Source organism: Lactuca sativa, chromosome 4, assembly GCF_002870075.4.
Source record: "Lactuca sativa cultivar Salinas chromosome 4, Lsat_Salinas_v11, whole genome shotgun sequence".
Taxonomy (NCBI): domain Eukaryota; kingdom Viridiplantae; phylum Streptophyta; class Magnoliopsida; order Asterales; family Asteraceae; genus Lactuca; species Lactuca sativa.
The window spans coordinates 395135311-395154823 of record NC_056626.2 but is presented as its reverse complement, the minus strand read 5'-3'; positions in this window follow the sequence as shown (position 1 = coordinate 395154823).

Here is a 19513-nt window from a genome sequence, read left to right as displayed (position 1 = left end):
GAAAGTTATATTTGTAGTTATTTTTTTATTTTATTTTAGAACCACTCTGAGCATTTTAAAACATATAACACAAACTCTTGGTGGAGGGCTGTTTTCCAAATGCATTTTGACCTAATGGTTTCAAATGTGTTTAAAAGGTCGTACTCTTTTAAAAAATTAGGGTTTTAGGTCATGTGGTGGACAAATATGTATTTTAAGAGAAAGATTTAAAGTGTATGAGTTTAGATTTTAAACAAAATTAAAAGGACAAATCTGTCATTTGAAATATTTTTAAACAGTTTTGTACAAAACTAATAATAAAATCTTTATTTTGGACCATTAATGCAACTTCAAACTTTTTGAACCAAACTACTAATTTTTGACAAACAATAGGGGCCAAAATTTATATATTTATCTAAATCTAAACAAAATAATTAAAAATAAGAAATCTAAGTTCGATAAATCAAAATCAATTTTAACAAATGTCATATTTTTATTGAATTAAACATATATCATTTTCTAATAGTTTTTTAATTATTTTTTTTTCTATTTATCATTTTTCTTAAATTAAAAATCTACATTTTAATGAGAATTATATATATATATATATATATATATATATATATATATATATATATATATATATATATATATATATATCATTGTATTAAATTTCATAATAAATACTCTACAACCTTTCAAATATTTTATATTATATATTAAAGTCACAGATAAACTTTGACTTATATGCATTTACTTATTCATTAATCAACTATACACAACAATGCGTTTTATAACACCGAGTTACTGAAGCGTTTTCGCATTATCAATGTATAACCAATTAACAAATAACAAACCATATATCTAGGTTTTAAGACTATATGATATTATCGTCTTGCGATCACCCTTTTATATCATATTCCATAATGTGATTCCAACAAGCGCGGGTTTGTTCCAATGCTGAAAACCAGTTCATAAGCACTCATGAACGTCGCAACAATCTTTTGCTATGTCTAATACCAGTTAGACAATCTACGCACCGATTCATGACAATCTTCATTCATATCTACTTCCGACATATGAACGATTGTGGACAATTTGAATAATTCGATTATTCTTAATAAACTCAACTATTCTGGAAGTCAAAACATGCAAAGTGAAACAATAGTTAAACAATTAACATAAGACAGTAACATTACTCATAAATAAAACTCCTTTATTTAATCATCAAATGTTAATTACATTTATCTATTACACGTTTCTAACACTATCTAATCTATTCTAATATTTTCCTTCAGCCCAATACTCCTAGCATGCTGCAAGTGCTTAACCCTACTCAGTCCCTTCGTAAGCGGATATGCTGGGTTATCTTCTGATGATATCCTCTTCACCACGAGTTGTCCTTCTTCTACACTATGTCTAATAAAGTGGTATTTTCTGTCGATATGTTGAGATCTACCATGATCTCTCGGTTCCTTGGTCAAGGCAACCGCTCCTTCATTATCACAGAAAATCTCCATGGGCTTCTTTATGGTGGGTACAACTCCAAGATCACCAATGAAGTTCTTCAACCATATTGCCTCCTTTGACGCTTCGCTCACTGCAATGTACTCTGATTTGCACGTTGAATCAGCTACCACGGTTTCTTGCTTGGAACTTTTCCGAGTAACTGCTCCTCCATTCAGGGTAAAGACCCAGCCCGACTGCAAACGGTAGTTGTCCCTGTCGGTCTAAAAGTTGGCGTCACTATACCCTCGCACCTTCAAGTCATCACTCCCTCCGAGGACTAGAAACCATTCCTTTGTCCTCCGAAGGTACTTAAGGATATTCTTCACCGCAATCCAATGAGCTCTGCCAGGATTCCCTTGATATCTTCTAACCATGCTCAAAGCAAAGGCTACATCAGGGCGAGTACAAGTCATAGCGTACATGATTGAGCCAACTGCGGAAGCATATGGTATTCAGCTCATTTATGCTATTTCAGCTTCGGTACTCGGACTTTGAGTCTTACTCAATTTGGCATTACTTTGTATCGGTAATTCTCCCTTCTTAGAGTTCTCCATACTAAAACGTTTTAGTACCTTCTCTAACTAAGTGTTCTGACTAAGTCCTATTAGTCTCTTACTTCTCTCTTACTATCCTTATTCCCAAAATATAGGAAGCCTCTCCGAGGTCCTTCATAGTGAAGCACTTCCCGAGCCAGGACTTAACCTCTTGCAGAGTCGGGACGTTGTTTCCTATGAGTAATATGTCATCGACATATAGAACGATGAAGCTTACTATACTCCCACTGGCTTTGACATATACACACGATTCATCTTCGCTTCGTACAAATCCAAACTCTTTGAATTTCTCATTGAAGCAAAGATTCCATCTGTGAGACGCTTGCTTAAGTCCATAAGTGGACTTCTCAAGCTTACACACTCTATTCGGATGCTTCGGATCCACAAACCCCTCTGGCTGAGCCATGTAAACATCCTCAGCAAACTTTCCTTTAAGGAAAGCGGTCTTGACATCCATTTGCCAAATCTCATAATCATGAAATGCGGCAACAGCTAGCATCACTCTAATAGACTTTATCTTCGCAACTGTTGAGAAGGTCTCATCATAGTCAACTCCGAGAGTTTGAGTAAAGCCCTTCGCAACCAATCGTGCCTTATACGTGTGTACTTTTCCATCCACGTCAGTCTTCTTCTTGAAGATCCATTTGCACCCAATGGTCTTACGTCCGGGTACATTATCAACCAAATTCCAAACATGGATTGGATCTCGCTATCCATTGCCTCTTTCCATTTCTCAGACTCCGAGACTGCCATGGCTTCCTTATAGCTATTAGGTTCACCAAGGTTTATTAGTGTACTATCACTAATATACGTGTCCCCTTCGGTAGTAATATGAAAACCATACAACTGGGGTTGAAACCTAACTCTTTCGGAACGTCTAAGAGGTAACGATACATCAATCGTTTCAACCGGAGTTTCCTCCTCGGGTTGAGTGCCAGCGGTAGAGGTTCCTTCATCTATCGATTCTTGAATCTCTTCAAGCTCGATTTGCCTCCCACTGTCTCCTTGGCCTATGAGTTCTCGCTCTCGGAAAACTCATCTCCTCGCAACAAAGACTACATTGTCCTTCGGTCTATAGAAGAGATATCCAAAGGATTTCTGTGGGTAGCCGATGAAAATACATCGCTCACTACGAGGTTCGAGCTTGTCGTGAGTATCTCGTCTTACGAAAGCTTCACAACCCCAAACCTTGATATGTGCCAACGAGGGAGCTTTCCCTGTCCACATCTCGTGAGGTGTTTTGGCAACCTTCTTAGTAGGGACTCGGTTAAGGATATGGGCGGCAGTCTCTAAGGCATACCCCTAAAAAGAGATTGATAGTGAAGCACGACTCATCATAGAGCGAACCATGTCCAACAAGGTTCGATTACGCCTTTCTGCCACACCATTCAATTGTGGTGTCCTAGGTGGCGTCAATTGTGAAACTATTCCACACTCCTTGAGATAATCGTGGAATTCAAGACTTAGGTACTCTCATCCTCGATCGGATCGAAGCATTTTGATTTTCCTGCCCAATTGATTCTCCACTTCATTCTTGAACTCTTTGAACTTTTCAAAAGTTTCTGACTTTTGCTTGATTAAATAGATATACCCATATCTACTATAGTCATCGGTAAAAGTCACGTAGAAGCGGTTCCCATCCTTCGTGGTTGATCTAAACGGTCCACATACATCGGTATGTATTAGGTCCAATAGACCCTCACCCCGTTCGCAAGAACCAGTGAAGGGTGACTTAGTCATCTTTCAAAGCAAACGAGACTCGCATGTGTCATTTTCCCTAAGGTCGAATGACTCCAACACTCCATCCTTTTGGAGTTGGGCTATGCGTTTCTTGTTGACATGTCCAAGGCGACAATGCCACAAGGATGCTTTATCTATACTATTGGAAGAATCTATGTTCAAAACATCATTTCCTAAGTTATCAACAATCATAACAGTTTCATAAATTCCATTACATGGTATAGCTTCAAAATAAAAGACACCATTTAGATAAGCCAAAATAGAACCATTCTCATTATTAAAAGAAAATCTAAAACCTTGTCTAAACAAGCCATGAAATGAAATGATGTTTCTAGCCATTTCTGGCGAATAGCAACAATTGTTCAAATCTAAAGATAAACCATTCCTAAGTACTAAAGAATACACTCCAATCTTGGTCACAGGCGACGATCTTCTGTTCCCCATGATTAGATTTATTCTTCCAGCCTCCACATCTCTATTTCTTCTTAGTCCCTGCACATTAGAATAAATGTGGTAACCACAACCGGTATCAAGAACCCAAGAAATAGCATGAGATGAATCATTAGATTTAATTGTGTATATACCTGCGAAAGATGGCTTCATCTTTCCTTCCTTGATGGCTTGCAGGTACTCTGGGCAGCTTCTCTTCCAATGTCCTATCTTGTGGCAGTGGTGGCACTCTGCCTCCTTTGGGTTAGGGCAGGGCTTAGCAGGATCAACTTTGGTCCCACTAGAAGAGGCACCATCTCGGGCTTTAACCTTGCGATAGTTCTTAGACGAAGCCTTCCTCTTCTTCCCTTTTCCTTGTCCAATAGCCAGGACAGGAGCAGCGGGTGAATTGGGAGTTGGTGCAACAGACTTGTCCTTGAAGTTGCTCTTTGCGACCCTCAAGAGACCTTGGAGTTTGCTTAGGGTGACCTCCTCTTTGTTCATGTGGTAGGTCATCCTAAATTGATTGTAACTTGGAGGCAAAGAGTGAAGCACCATGTCGATCACCAAGTCTTCCCCAAAGTCAACATTCAACTTGCGAAGACGGTCGACATACCTTTGCATCTTTTGCAGGTGCACGGTAAGAGACTCTCCATGACCCATCTTTGCGGAAATCATGTTACTGAAAATCTCATAACGCTCTTGTCTCGCGTTTTGATGGTATCTCTCCAACAAGTCTTGGTGCATTTCATACGGATACATGTCCTCATAGGACTTTTGGAATTCGGAGTTCATAGTGGCTATCATGATGCAATGTACCTTCGTTGCATCACGGTCATGAGTTTCAAAAGCGGTCATTTCAGCCGGAGTAGCGATTTCAGGGTTGATTTTCTCGAGCTTCTCATCGAGGACATACTCCTTATCCTCATAGCGAGCAATCGTGCGAATGTATCTTATCCATTCGCTAAAGTTCGTTCCATCGAAGGTGACCTTTTGACAAAGGCTCATCAAAGTGAATGAACTAGCAGCAGCGTTGTTTGCGTTCGACATCTACAAATAGAAAGGATAAAGATAGATTAGAATTTTGAATCCCTAATTGTCACCCAATAAGAAAATTAGGGCTAGGATCCAACAACAATATTTACACATTAGAAAAGGGATACCGTAATCTAACATGCAAACATTTTGAAGGTAAGTGAATGACGATTCACTAATTCTCCACCATAAAACCTAACTTTAAGACTAAATGCATTGAGAATTCCTAGGTTTGGATGAGATTCATTGAAACTTTTCAATGGCATGTTTAAATCTCGATATGCCCCTCTTTTTTGTGACTGGGATACCGAGGATCACAAAGCGGGTGTGAATTACCATGAAAATTCACATGGCGCCTTCATTGTAACAATCACCTATTCGTCGTGCCGGTAAACCACACATGCTCCATCGAACTATGATAAACAATGAATCACCCTTTGCCACATTTGCTTAGAACCAATTAGTGTGCTGGTAAACCACACACGCTCCACTAACTTCTTAGCAAGGGTGCAAAGTGTAATTTCATGGGATTGCATCAATTCACTTTTCCTAAAGTAACTATGATTGGGAAATTTTTAAAACATGTAGTTACTTTATATTTCTTATTATACTTTTAATGAGAGGAGGAGGTTGCCCTATCCAACCCGTTCGGCTAACGACCCTCCACCGATCAAGCAAGCGGTGGGTGAGAGTGTTCACCCATTAAGCGCCATTTTATAGACCGCAACCTTATACCCACCTTATAGATCAGCTTCGTGAATGAGACCTACTAACGGTAAGACTAGCATTTTAGTTATACATACATACATACATATATATATATATATATATATATATATATATATATATATATATATATATATTTATATATATTAATCTTGTAATATAATACTAGTATAGGGTTGTATTTTAAACTTTTAAAATCTAGGGTTTGAAATTTAAATTGTCTAAATTAAAACTTTTAATCACAAAACATAAATTTCAAAACTTGAGGACAAGTTTCAAAACATAATACATGGAGGATCAAATAACAAATAATTTTAATTAACAATTAATTCCATAATTATCCATATTTGATTTATTCAAGATTTCTTGCAAGATAATTACTAATTTAATCAAAATAATTAATTAATTATCATATAAGGAAATTAAATATTTTATTAGTTGATAAACATCTTTAATTAGATCAAGATTATAGTTATATATATCAAAAAATCAGATTAGGGTTGATCTAATATGATTAAGGTAAGTTTCCATAAGATAATCATCAAAAAATCCCGAATCTAGCCTTTCCTGACGCTTGGACTCGCTGAGTCAAGCCAACTCGCCGAGTCCACCATGGGACTCGCTGAGTTCATGACTCAGAAACACAAAATTCGAATTTTGCAGTTAAGAATCAAATAAGCAAGCAACAATTTAATAGAAACCAAGCTAGGCTCTGATACCACTGATGAGTTTTAGCCATAAGAACTTTCCTATGTGCGCATGCAAAACCCTAATGCTTGGATCTAGGCTTTCTAATTAAACATGCTTTGAATCCAAGACTTCTAATGACTAATGAGGTATAAGAACAATACAAAATCAGATCTGGAAGTTTACCTTTGAACCTCTTGTTTGATCTTGTTGTCTTGGAGCTCTAGAGTCACAATTGTCACCCCTCTAATGGCTTACAAACACCAACTAGCAAAGAGGATGATTTGAGAGAGAGGAGAGGGAAGATTTTCGGCGGGTTTCTTTCCTTTAGAAGAAATGCCGAATCCCCTTGCTTTAGGGGTCTATTTATACTTGTAGACTCCTTAAGGGTTTCACCTTAAACCCTAGTTGGATAATCTTTCCTTAAAGCAATCCAAATCTCTATCATGGATAAGCCTTGGACGAATTTTGAGCTATCCTTACATTATACTTATAATATATTAATAATATTTATTCTCTCATAATAAATCATCCATCCTCTATCCAATAAGGATTTACAGTCTAAAGTGTAACTATCAAACAATTGACAGTTTATACCCTCTTATTTAATTAATCTCTTTAAGTCACCAAATTAATTCTAATTAATTATATGACTTATATTAATCAAATAACAATATTATTATTCCTTATATTATACTTATAATATATTAATAATATTTATTCTCTCATAATAAATCATCCTGTCAAGTTGCTATGGCGAAGGCAACCCAAAAGGACCATGCATAATCGGGTCAAGTACTTGCCTAATATAGTTGCAGCCTTAGACACTATTCCAACACACACTCCAATTGATCAATAATATCATCTATTATAAAAGAAAGTGGTACATGTCTACAGTTGGATAATGTAAAAATAATACTAATATTGATGGCCATGCTTCCCATGCATGGATCTGAAAAAACCAACCAAACACTCTTTGTTAGCAAAGGTGATCATAACTTTGCTATGATATCATAAAAGACAAATAACCATCAGTTATTTGCTAAGTCTCATTTCAACATCTTTGGTATTCGCAAACTCTACTGTATCAAAACAAGCAATTCTTCTGTTCTTCATCCAATCCGGTCTTCGCATCCACAATGAACCACTTAGTTGTTCGGGGTCACTTTCATGTATCAACAATTTTCCCCTAAGTGACCTAGTAACTATCTTCTTCACTTATCAAGTTTTAAAAACTTGATAATTAGCCACCATAACTTCCTTACAATGGACTCCCATTTGATTCTTCTTTCGATTTCAAGCTTCACTTCATCAGTAGTGAATTTTATTTTTTAATGAGCTTGATGATGTCTTCTAGCTGTTTCTTATTGCATATATGAAATGTTTTTACACGGATCGAGTTCTTTTTGATGGCCTTGCTAATTCTAAAGATGATACCGAGTGTAGGGCAATTGTTGGCACCGCTTCAGGAGCATCATTTGACTATATGTTTTCAAATTCCATGGGCATTCTACGAACATCTAGAATTGTTTGATCGAAGTCCTATAAGACCTTAAAGAAGCGAGCATTAGAGGATAAAAGGGATATTTGACAACATATCAGTTTGAGGCACAGTGTAAGTTAGATGCGAGACATAGTCTTTGTCAACTAGCTTCTTGAATGGATTCACCCATGATTGAATCATAGATTCATCAAATGTAGTGTCGAATCCTTGAGCCTTCCATATTTTTTCGGCAATATTAGTTGCTCTCTAGTTAGTTTTTGTCCTTGTAACCGGAGTGTCAGTAGAGTTGTTTCTGAACATGTAATCGCCTTGAGTTTCTTTGGGAGGCAAGGTTTAAAAAGGTGATGGTGGTGGAGTGGGAGCCTTTCGATTTGGAGGATTTGGAGTTTTCTTTAGAGGGGGAGTTGGATTTATTCGAGGAGAGGGTGACTTAGAGCTTTCATCTGGAGATCTGACTTTGACAGTGGCTTTTCCCCCTTTTGAGGAAGAAGGTTTAGACGTTTCCTCAAACATGGCTTTTAACTCATCAAGTTTCTTGAAGGTTTTAGAGGAATTTACCAGGACTTGACCACTGACATCATTTTTCGTCATCAGGCTTGGGTACTTGATGTAGTTGTAGATATCCTTACTTACTAAGAGGATATCATTAATGGTTTCCCTTGACATGAATGATCTCCTTAAACCTCATATTGTTGTTTGAAGTTCAGCATATCCAACTTCATAATCTTTGTAGGTCTCGTCAATAAAGTACTTCATTTTTAGCTCTTACTCGCCGGTCACTTTAATAAGATTTTCTTTCAACTCCTTTATATCTTTCATAAACTCCTCTTTTTTCTTGATGAACTGGTGATGGTCTTGTTGTCTTTGGACATCATTTTTTCTGATGCCCATTTCGATAGGTAGAATGATACAATAAACAATAATTTTTTTTTCTCTTACTTCAATTTCCATGATCCTCTCTTCCAAGCTCTATAGTGAAGCAGTAGGATTAATCTGTGTTGGTTGAGTGTTGGAGATTGCAGTGAGGATTTGGTCAATCTTTCCTTTGAGGTCAAGGAATTCCTTCCTTGATATATCAACTTTCTTCTTCTTCTTTGGATTTAGCTTTTAAGTGGAGTGTTGAGATCCACTTGATTCATCCTCGTCAATGTACATCTAAAAATCTACATTGTTGCCCTGTTTTTGTACTTCTTCATCATCTTCATCAAAACCATATCTAAAAGCAGGTTCATCGCTAAGATACACCTCAGTGCCATCATCATCATTTAAATCCTCATTTTCAATTGGTGTTATCACAACTTTTGTTCCTCCAGCTTGATTTCCCGTCCCTTCATGAGATTTGTGCATCATTTCTTCCATCATCTCGACCCAGTTGGTGGTCGTTTTCTAAGTCGCGCATATTTCTGCAACTGTTGAATAAGTTAGCCCAGTAAACAACAAATTGAATAATTTATTCTTGTTTTTCTGTTGAATTTGAGTTTGTCGGGCTTTTCTTGCTCGTATTAAGAGTTTAATTGATTCCAACTTCTTTTTCCTGATTATATGCTTGGTTGATACTAGGACCAACTATCATCTGACACATAACCATAGAAACAAGTTACCACCAGGGTGTCCTCGGGTTCATGTATCCTTGGACATTTGTGTTCACGTGCCTAATCTGCTTGTATGTAATGTTGAGGGTGTATGATTTTTGAAACTTCCTTTTCCTCCTTGGTCTTGAACCAATTCACCTCGGTGCTTTATCTGAAACTGTTACAATTTTTATATGGTAGTCGACAGATGGGGATCTTTCAGGTGATTTAGTGTTGAATCGAACTGCACTTGGAGTATATTGAGAAACTTCATTGAATTGTTTGGTTTGATTTTGTCTTGGTGGGGTAGGGAGTTTCAACTTTCTCTTGTGAAAGAGGTCTTCAATGTTTGACAATTTATGCTCTGCGGTATCCATGGGATCTTTCACATTGATAGGCTCATCAATGATGATGGGTTCTGCAAATTTCCTTTGTTCTACGGTTTTCCTTGGCATTGTAGTATTCACCGAGACTTCAGTATTCATAGAGTAGACATTCTTTTTTTATTTCACTTTGATAATCTAAAAAATCGTGCGTGCGAAGTGCACGACTTGTGCGAGGACGTAGCATCACGAGAGGGCACCATGTGGCAGGTCGGTCGTTCACTCCTCCAAGGGTGAAGGTGACGTGGCACCACAAAAATGAGACATGTTTTGATAAATTACTTTTTTAGCCGAAGAGATCTAATTGAAAGTCGTAGTTGTCATTAAACCGAGAGTATGCATATAGAGAACGTCCAAATCTGACTTTGTAAGAGGAATTTATGATTTTTTGAATTTTTGTGCAATAGTGTGTGCACAAAAATCGAAATTACAATCGGTTGATTGGTAGTTGAAACACTCAAAATGAGAGTTACAGATCTCATTAATAGGAGTCCTTCGATATAAAGAACACCATGAATGGATTCCGTATATAGGAGTTATGCTCTCTACAACGATCTCTTACAGCCTAAGCCTATCAAAAATATAAATTTATGACAAAGTGAGAATTAGCTATTGGGATCTAAAGGAAAGTCATAGATCAGTCGCCCAATCCTCGAATGGTCAATATCACATGGCAACACAAAAATGCGACATGTTTTGATGTTCTAAAAGCGACCAGACGAGAAGCAAGGCAACACATAGCAGGCCAGTAGAGGAGCCAGCTCACCAGAGATGTATGACGCGCCTCTACCTAGTGCGCGGCTCGCACATCGCTTAAGTGTGTATATGTATGTATATATATATATATATATATATATATATATATGGTTTGTTTTTCCTTGTTTCTCCTCATAAATCACCCTAAACTCTCTCTAACCTCTCCAAGATTCGAGTTCGATTTTCTTCCTAACTTCTAGAATATTTTAGTGAAGTCTCGGGAACTCTTGTAGCCCTACTAGAAGGAGTACTGAGGTCAAGTTTTTGTCGACACATTTTCCTATTTTTTTCTAAAGCCTTTGTAAGTTAATCTACACTCTACTGTTTTTAGTGTAACTTATATTTATAGTCATAATTCATTATTAAGAACCTATAAATAAGATTTATCAGTAATTCCAAGTCGTTATACTGATTGATATACTTGCGGGAGAGGTATCTAGAATGGTTACATTGGACTGGTTGTTGGATTTCAGAAAAGCTATTATGCTGAAATGATCATGCCTCTCAACCCTCCTACCTGGCTGATCTATACTTGATAGATCTTGATGTAGTCATTGATATTAGTGAGGAATCTTGAATATAATTAATATAGTCACCAAGATTACAAAACTAGACTAAGGATTAGAACTTATTGCGACTACGTCTTTTGAAAGTACGAAGTGAAGCACTGCCGAAATCATTTGCCATCCACTTTTATCAAGTGATTGCATAGTTACTTTCAGCTTACACATAGATATCAAGTAGTTAATTCGTTTAGATGCCATATGTGTTTATTACTGCATTCTTGATGATTATGCTAAATGAGATAATGATTATTATTAAGAAAGGCATATATGTATTGTTTTATACTTATATTATATCATGTAATGATAATATAATGGCGAGAGACCATGCTAGATAGAAAATATTTATGATAGACCTTGCCATAGATAAAATAATGGTAAGAGACCATACTAGAGATAATGATGAGAGACCATGCCCAACTAATAGCAATCATCAAGTAAAGTATTGATGACAACCACAAACTCTTCTATACAGACAAATGGAACACTATCAGACTCACAATTTGTAGGTGTTAATGAATTATACTATATGTGAGTATGGATTGTGTGTTCATTTGAGTACTCTATCCCCCTCATGGTTTCCTTGCTGACATGCATTGCCATGGATTCCCCAAGGTAATATCGTCTACATGTTGTCAACAAAGATCCTATAGGATAGGTCCCTTGAGATTATCATTTAGGACCAAAGAGTGACAAATAACGGAAATAGTTAATCGGGATTAATTTGTTTGATGTGATATATATATATATATATATATATATATATATATATATATATATATAAAGCAATATAATAATATTGTGGGTTAGGAAACCTATTTTCTTACTAGGTTTCCCAACCTAGCCCACTCAGTTTCTTTGTATCACAAGAGCGATAAGAAGGTACATTATGTTGAGAGATTCACGGAGTTGTTAGGCCATTAGTTTAATTACTATAAGGCTTGCAATATTTTATTATATTTATGTTTCTTTATTGACGATGACATCCCGAGGTTTTAATATAAATAAAACACATTTCTTCAAAATTGAATTGATAATATTACTATCATGTTTTGGGATAAGTTCCGCCTTATAGTTCTTAAAAAAATATTCTGAATTTTAATAAGCATAAATAAATCGGTTTTTTATTGCCATGAAATTCCAGGATGTTAAACGTCACCTGTGAAAATACTCCATAACAAGTCCAAGACTTGTTTGCCCACTGCATCGGTTCCACAGGTTCTCCTAGAAAGACGCTGAATTAAGTAAGGGAATAGAAATTGACACACCGCCGGTAGCCTTCCCACTACTAGAAAAACAGCCTTTTACGACGCTCATTGCGCGTCGTAAAACACTCAGACGACGCGCAAATGCGTGTCAAGGAAGGCCTTGTCATAAAGAGAGACGACGCGTTTTTGCGCGTCGTCTATAGACGATGCGCATTTACGACGCGCAGTTATGACACGCAATGCGTATCAAGGAAGGCCCTGTCATAAAGGAAGACGACACGCATTTGCGTGTCGTAACCTTACGACGCGCGTGTTTATGACACGCAATGCGTATCAATGAAGCCCCTGTCAAGAAAGGCCATGTCATAAATGAAGATGGCACACATTTTTGCGTATCATAATTTTAAATGTTAAAAAAACAATATTATTTACAGATTTACTAATTTTCAAATTAAATTTGCATTCAATGTCTCATAACATAAAATAAAATACCATATACAAAAAATACAATCCATTGCATAAAATTTATTGTCATACAAATAACAAACTTTATTTCATATTCATACATATGATTACATTATTCATTAAAAAACATATACCTACATCTTCCCCTAAAATGTTATTACATGAAGTTGACCACTTCATTGATGGATCACCAAAAGGAAATAAAACAACTTCCCTAAAATGTTCCATGATGTGCCTATACTGATGTCCTGTAACTTTAAACATTTAATAAAGTAAAATACCTCCTAAAAATAAAATTGCACAAGAAACAACACATCATAATGATAAATTACTAACACGAATGGAAGAAGTACACTATAAATTTGTTTTACCAAGAGTGGCATGGACGATCAGGTGCTACAAAGTTTGTCCAAGCTGCCAAACAAAGACTGCATGCAAACCAAAACATACATACACTATAAATTTAATTACCATACAAATCATATTCATACATATGAGTTTGTTTTACCTTTTTTTTGCCTCATATCTTTATTTTTTTTATTCTTAATAGCCATGGAGTGTTGGTGTTTTCTTTTCTCTCATTCAATCAACCCTTTGTTTACTTTGAAAAATTAACAATTTCCCTACTAGTTGACTCTGCATCAAATAGAAAAAGTAAGTCAATCAATAGTCAATGATCAATACCAACTAAAAGTTTTTACTGAAGTAACCTGACACCATAAATACTTTGGTTTAATGAACATGAACATGTATGTATAAAAATCGCAATTGAAGTACTTTGGTCTAATACCTCCATTTCTACTAAGTGTCCAATCATTATTTGGGAAGGTTGAAGACCTTCAAACAAAAAACTCCCAACAATGTCATTAATGTGCATCTTAAGAACAAGAAACTGTTGTAGTTCATGCACTAGAAAACTATGGGTGATCTAAAATATTTCTGAAATATTTATTTATTCTGAATTATAAAAAAAGAAAAAGAAAAAGAAAAAAAGATAATACTTTTACTAATTCATTGCATACAATTCTAGCACATTGAAGACATGATCCAACAACCAAGCTATTTGTCTTCGAACCAAAACTTAAAGTGGAACCTATATATATATATATATATATATATATATATATATATATATATATATATATATATATATATATATATATATATATATGTATTAAAGGGTTAAATTATTAATATAAATAAACAAATAAATAAAAATTTAAACCTCTGGCACGAATAAAGCGGATCTAAGACCTGTTGCATTGTGGATTGCAGTGCGGATGTCTTGATCAGTTAATCTCTCAAATGGATCTACTTCCTGTGACAATGACATATGATATATATATATATATATATATATATATATATATATATATATATATATATATATATATATATATATATATATATATATATATAGAAATAATAATGAACATGTTTCATATGCTTTCTCAAATGGGATCCTTCTCCCTCTCCCTCTCCCTCTGGTAATTTTCTCTTCAAACCTGATCCTCCGGATTTAATAAAACATAAGGCTATCAGTCTATAACCTCAACAATAAAAACAAAACGAATTATTATTAAAATCAAATAATAATAATAATACAAATTGTTACTAATTGTGGGACAGCCGGGTCTTCTTCTATGATGACATATAAAGCAGCCCTATTACAATATTACCCTTGTGGGACAGCAGGGTCTTCTTCTATGATGAAAAATTGTGGGACAACATTACATGACTAAATACATGTAGATGGATAAGGTTGTTTCTTTTTTACTTAATAAAATGAAAATGACTTGTCGGGCTAAGTGAGAGGTTGGTCACTTTATGTATTAAGACCCTACCTATTACAATATTACCCTTGTTTATTTTTTTATTTTATTCAACTTTTGACAACCTCATGAAAAAGGCACTATCGACCTCGTTTTTTTTTCAATGTTTACAAAATTTTATGCAAAATGTTGGCATCTATTTACCTGTTGTTGTTTGTTTTAGGATTTAGAGAGAGAGAGAGAGAGAGAGAGAGAGAGAGAGAGAGAATCTTCATTCCTTTATGGTGTATCAAAGGAGGGCGCGAAAAGACAACCCAATTACCATCCTAAGCAATTAGTGGTCCTAGACCAGTTTTTGAATCCAGAGGCAAAATGGTCTTTTATGCTTATTATTATTATTATCCATTTCAATTATTTAGACTATTACCAGTAGGTGGAGATGGTATAGGAGTAATGGGGGGACAATATATTCTCCTCCTTGGATCATTCTTTGTAATACCTTGAAAAGTTCAAATTAATAGTTACAAAAGACCCGTGAATGTGATAGTGAAAAAATAGTTATTAATCAACCTCTATATAGTTGTAGAGTTTAGTTGGTAAACCCTGATTCATGTAAGAATCAGAAAAGAAATATTGTTACACAAAGTCAATAATACAAAAAGATCAATCAGTTAGCTATCAAAAGCCCTAATTTTGAGAATGCAAGAAAAAGATGAAGAACAGAAACATAATCGAATGAAGTTGCACAAGGTGAAATATTACTATATTAGCCCATAGAATGGAAGAGAAAGATCAATCAGTTAGCTATCAAAAGCCCTAATAAGTTAGCACCTCTGGATAGAAGTGTCCTGATGGCCTTTTGCAAGGGTGAAATATTACTATATTAGCCCATAGAATGCTGGGAATATATTATATGGAGCTGAGATGACATACCTTTCTTGAAATCCCTTCTACTGCTTTAGTTTTGGTAAAATCACAAGCATCAAAGAGGGTATCCTGTCCATGTGAAAAGCAGAGCTCATATACATGTTGAGGTCGAGCAGGACTACCTCCAACTTCATAATGACCCACCATGGGATTTGACAGGAATTGGAATATATGGATTAGTGTTCAAAGTAATTAAAGTAACCTGGAACTTTGGATTGGTGTTCAAAGTAACTTGCGGTTCTTCATATTATTTGCCAAACCAAATAAATAATATACTGATTATAAAATAAAATTAAAAAAAAAACATTTTAATTCAAAGTAAGTAAAGTAACCTGAAACTTTGGATAGTGTCCTGAGCTAAAGTATGTGCTAGCATCAGGTCTGCTGCATAGCAGCCAAAGAAAGTCAATTAGAAAAGGTGGTTGAAGAGTCCCAGAAGTTGCAGAGAGAAGCAAAGGAGAATTCAAAGGTAACATGAACTTTTGGTCGTAGTTTCCAAAAATGCCCTCAAAAAGAGTGTTTTCTTAAAATCCATATTTTCTTAAAATATGTTGCTTACCCTTGGTTGAGATTTGTTTGCTTTCTTTGGAACATCCTCATCATCATCATCTTTACTCATCATCATGTCTTGGATTGATGATGAAGTGTTGTCTGATTTTCTTCCCCTTTTAGCAGTAGTGGACCCCCCCTCTTCCCCTAGGAGCAGCGCCTCTTCTTTGGCCCTTACCTTGTATACTTGTGTCATCATCCTTAAAATAATTCAATTAAAAACAGAAGGGCAGTTTTGTCATTTTTCATAACTCAGAACGTAAATGACTATTAAAAAACAGAAGGGTAGTTAAGTCACTTTTTGGCTTAATCAGTTAAGTCCTTATGTGCTTTACCATTAAGCTAATTAAGTAAAAAAGAAACAAAAGCTACATAAATAAATAAATAACAAAAACATTCATACCAAAGTATGATGAAGCTAATTTAATCCAAGTTTCATAGGTTCATCACCCGAATCAGAATCTATATTTTCTTCATCAACAGCTATACTCTCAATAAAAGCCGATGCAACAACTGATGCTGATCTGGAAGGCCAAAATAAACTAACTTTATTTTCTTAAACGAATATATATATATATATATATATATATATATATATATATATAATATTAAAAATGAGGAGACCTTTCTGAACGACGAAACATTTTGGATGCATCAAGGGTAGTTTGCTTCAAACTATTAGACCCCCTACCCCTTCCTCTTGAAGTCTTGCTGACTTCAGTGACATCACGAGCTGATTTACATCCTTTTAATGTTCCTTTTTCCCCTGGTAGTAGACTTTGACCCAATAATCTGTATGCTTTCATCATCATCAGCATCTGAAGCGGCCTTTCTTTTTTCATGTCTATTTCTCTTAGGAGGATCCCCTACATGATCTATTTCTTACGGTAACTTATACAGTTGTAGCTCCCGTAGTCTAGGAAAGGATCCCAGAGAAAACCAAAAGTTGAGATTTATTTATTTAGTAACTTATCAGCATCTGAAGCAGCCTTTCTTTTTACTTATTTTTGCTCTATTAAAAAAAGGAAAGGATCCCAGAGAAAACCAAAAGTTAAGATTTATTTATTTGGTACTGAAACTAATTAAAAGAAGAATATGTACAAGAGAAGATGGTTTAATTTAAAAGGAAATTATGGAAGATAGAATTTAGGATTTTTCTACGAGTTGAATCAAAGTGTTAAATCCAATGAATGAATGATGTAGAAAATTATTAATTCCTATGATCTCATAATTAAAATATTGTGATCGTTTTGACCCTTGAGAGGTGGTGGAGCTGGAATATGAATGGAGAACAAGTAAAGCATTCAAATCCAGGAAGTAAGCAAGTAGCAGCAGCTAAATGGAAGCAGTAATATGATAGGATATGATTGATTAGGTAGGTTGCCATGGTAATGCTGGTTTAGTAGAACTATCTATTCAGTCTTGAGCACTCTTTATAAGCATGTTGTAATTGATAGAAGCCAGCTGAGACAGGTTCTGATCATCAAAAATACAGAAGTTAAATTAATATGTGTTTTAACTTTAAATCATGATCTGTATATATAGAAAAAGTGTAGGTTGTGTCATCATACCTTAAATGAGAAATTACTGAATGAGTAATTCACATTGAGAGTTGAAGCACCAAATTCTACCAGGTTACCACATTCATCACCCTGCTTAATCAAACAACCAAATCATCAAAAGGAACATACCAATTCATTATATAGACAGCTGTGTGTATATATTAGTATTAATTACCTCATCCTCTAGTATATTGCTGAAAGAACTTCACCAGTGTTCACAACATGTTGATGTAAACAACTTAGGATATCAAAAGCTTATGCCACATTTTTAACTGAAATACTTTGTCATCAAGTGTCTTGCAAAGAAATATATCAATCAATAAATGGAAACATAATCTGCAATAATAACAGCCATATCACACATAATTTTTGAAACAAAATCTGTTAACATAACTCATTACACATAAAACCAGAGTACAAATTTTTTGCTATGCAAGACAACATTAATAAGTTTTTCTATTTAATTACTAGGTTTGGATAGAGCACAGATCATGTTGTATTCCATAAATGTGGCATTCAAATCTCATTACCACCAAGTGTTATTAATAGTTAACTCAAATGAAATATTACCTTATTGGAAATGTTCTTGCTAAATGATCTCCTCATACACTTCATCTTTACATGATAATCTGAAAGCAAAATTACAGAGATAAAGAGAACAAATATCAAAAAGTCATATTGATTCATACACTGAAAACATGAGGATGATAATGCATTATCAGGGATGATTGTGTCAATTTTTCATTAGGATTTTCTAAGCCAAAGCCTAAAAAAGGTAAAATCCCAAAGGCATTCGAGAATAAATTTCAAAAAACAAAGATGTAGGGATATTTTGTAAAGAAATGTTTTAGAATTTTTGATCTATACAATGTCAGAGTATAATTGTTAGAGTATATGAGAATCAAGAATGGAAATATGATTCTGATTCTAATTTCTAGTAACGAAAAATAGCTAAAAGAAATATTATTTACCTTTGCTATGAAATAGCAAATCGATTAGCTTGGAGAGGAGCACGAACGAAGAATAGTTATCGTTTATAACTAATTTCTTGATGGAATTAGACATGATTGATTCTAGCTTTGCCTAAAAACAGTAGCTTTCGTGACCATATGAGCATCAATCCTTCGATTTCAGTGACAAACGAGACCCTAACACTTTGATTTCAAATCTATGGCCTGGTGACCAGAAACCCTTCGATTTCAATAAGATCCAAAACCCTAGTTCCAACAATAGTCGATTTTGTGGCCCTATGAATGTAAAGTGTTCGATTTCTTGTGAGAAATGAAGCAATAGAGATCGATCTATGGAGGATGTAGGCCGTTCTTTGAGGGATGAAAAAAAACCTAGTTTCTTAGACATTGTGAGGACGGGGTTTTCTAATTTTTAGATTCCCGCAAGGTATTAAGGAGGGGACACGATATTTGATGAGGCCGATAAGGAGGTTAGGAGTGGCGGAGAAGCAGATTGAAGAGCGGAGAGAATGAGGGAGAGGGTAGAAGTTGAAAGATAGAAAGAAGGTAGAAGACAGGTGTTCAAAATTTTAGGGATTTCGTTTCCCCCTATACTGAACGCGCGTTTCATTAAAATTATAAAG